The sequence below is a fragment of the Lutzomyia longipalpis genome, chromosome 2, assembly GCF_024334085.1.
Source record: "Lutzomyia longipalpis isolate SR_M1_2022 chromosome 2, ASM2433408v1".
NCBI lineage: Eukaryota > Metazoa > Arthropoda > Insecta > Diptera > Psychodidae > Lutzomyia > Lutzomyia longipalpis.
In genome coordinates, this window is record NC_074708.1 from 40,573,846 (window position 1) to 40,576,768 (window position 2,923).

Genomic DNA, 2,923 nt, shown 5'->3' on the forward strand with positions numbered 1-2,923 from the left:
CGGCTTTTTGTTTTACCAAAACAGTTTTTGGCGTTTTTTGTACTCAAGAAATGGTTCTAGAGGGTTCTAATGTTCTAGAAAGATTAAAAGCTCCGGTGCATCAAACTCCCTTCACATAGAATATCAAACTGAATTGAAGCATGATCCTTGACACTTGGTTCGGTTCAAGGGGTACTTTCTGGCAAATTTTAGGGAATTTTCGTCGAATATTTACAAATATTTATTTTAATCCAAATAGAAGATTTTTTTTTCTAATTTCAGAAGACTTAGTTTCTAAAGTTTGGTTGCATTACCCATTAAACGATTTTTTTTTCTTATTTTTTAATAAGTAGGGTAAACACAAATCAAACTTTTAAATAGTCTGTTATATTTTCTAATAGATTTGTGGATAAAGTAAGCAAATTAATGGGTAATGTGGCTAGACTTGATACTTAAAAACTAATGCCCTATTTTAGCTATTTTACGACTTATTTTTCAGGTTAACCTCTTCTGGGACAGCAGTCATCAAGCTTCCACGACAATCATCTAGTTTTTTTTTAAATTTATTTTTAAAAATCCTTATTATTAACCCATTTCCGTTCATTCATACATTAACTTTGATCAATTTCAACGTATCATTTTAAAAAAAACTCAATTCAAATATTAAAAAAAATGGATTTAAATTTTCTTTCAAATTTTCACACAAAAAAAATTTTTTGTACCAATAAATGAAAATGACGGAAATGGGTTAAATATACCTACTGATTAAATATACTAATGCTCTCTATTACGACTCATTTTTCAGCTAATCTTCCATCCGGTGGAAGCACTCTCACCAACGACGGGGAGTCTTCAAAATCAACGATGTGAGAGCATAGCTCCCGGCAACGGCTGGGGGTAAGTCCAACACTTAAGAAAAATAATTAACTTTATTTTAATGATTTTATGCGCCTAAAAGTAATTGAACAATTTCCTAGTGTTCTTGTCATTCTATATTAAATTAATACATATTTTTGGATCTTGAAAATTTTCTTCAAACCAGAATTGGGGTGTCTTTTAATTGGAATTCAGAGCGGAAAGGGGAGGGGTTTGATAGAAACTTAAATTAACTCTAAAATATTACTTTATATGGATTTTTATTAGTACCACAGCTTTGCTATCTTACAAAGAAATCTTCTACTAAAAAGCAAAAACTCTTTACCTCATTTTTTTATCATAAATTCTTCTTGAGGAATTAAAAAAAAAAAAGTCAATCATAACGCGTCACGTGCCACGATTGTGGTATACCAACTAATTCATGTATTGCTGTTTCTTTTATTCCCAAATTTTCCGATGATATTCCCCATTAGGGTTCTCCGCGTGCTTCTCCTCACTGGCTTTTTGCGCCTCTACATGCGAATTTTATTCCATCTGACTGAATTACTGCAACATAATCTCATAATCCAATTAATTCACCCTTCAACTGGCTCCTGAATTACAGAAAAGGCATTAATTGTAATTCAATTTGCGTTATACACATCCAAAATGTAATTCCATAAATTCAAAAGGCCGCTTTAGCTCTCTGCCACGTTGCATAAGTTGATGGGATGTGCGAGATACTTAAATGATAAATTCCATTTGCTATATAGTTTCAGTTTTAATTAATGATTCTATGGCGGTAATGTTATACCACCTACCTACCTATTTTCTGGCTCATGATGATAAAAGTTTATCAAATTGCACTGAAATGTATGTATTTGCGAAGGATACCTTGAAATGAAAGAGACTACGGTGCGTGGTGTGAATCGGCTGATAAAGCTTATTCTGAAGCTTTCAAGATTAGCCAAGTCATTAAAATAGAAAAGATATATAAAGAGACTTAAAAGCTCATTAAGAGTTCATTAAAAGCTCGATCATATCAAATAATGTTCTATTTAGGGAATTTTTCAGGAAATAATTCTCTCTTTTTCATAAATTCTTTTAACTTTAAAAACTCCAGAAAAGCACAATCCTATCACATATAATTTTTTCAGAAAAAAAATCTGTTTTTGCTCAATTTATTCTGCTGATTTTCTTAAAACTTTTAATTTATCTAGGATTTATCTTTATAAAAGCCCAAGACTTGTTTTATTTCCAAAAGTCAATATATAACTTAAGGCTTTTGTTTCTTTACTCAATTTAAAGCAATATCCGCAAGTATTATATATACTCCAAAATCTTTGATCCCAAATTCAATAGCGTCATTTACAATACAGTTATTCTTTAGAAGCACAAAAAGCTCACTGTTTGTGGAGCTTTACAAGCAATTTGTTCGTGTAATGCTGCACCAAAGTAAGTTGCAATGAATATTTTGTGCCCCAAGGTAGGGATTATTGGAAAGTTTTGTGGGAAAAAGTTGGCCACATTGTGCGGATCAGGAATTTATATAGCATGTATGTGTCGAAAGTAAGGATAAATAGTCAGCTGCCGTATGCCGGTCAATTGAGTTTAAGGCAAGAGAGAGAGAGAGAGAGAGAGAGAGAGAGAGAGAGAGAGGGTGAATTTTGGTAGATGAAGTCTGCTGTGGAGGTGACTTTGGGTAAATAAAACAAACACATGCCAAAAGAATGAGAGAATGTGCGGGAAAGTGAGCACGAGAGTCTTTTCCGAGGAGTGAAGCTTGCGCAGGAAACTCAAGACTGTGGGTGGGACAAGGTGAGGAAGCTGTGTATATTGCGTACGGGATGCTGAGTACTCTGACGATGGGGATAAATCTGTTTCAGCGTTGTAGAAGCCCGCTCAACTGCTAAATCATTCAGTAGCTGTGCCGTGTATGTGGCAGCTACTTTTCTGCCTTTTCCTCGCAGTACCATGCCCGTGCGCTTCCAATTCAACCCAACAGACCGTTGTCGGATGCTGAAGCGGTAGGATCTCTTCGGTGCGGTGTTATTTTCTCACAAAAAAAACTTCTCCTTCTAGCTATCTC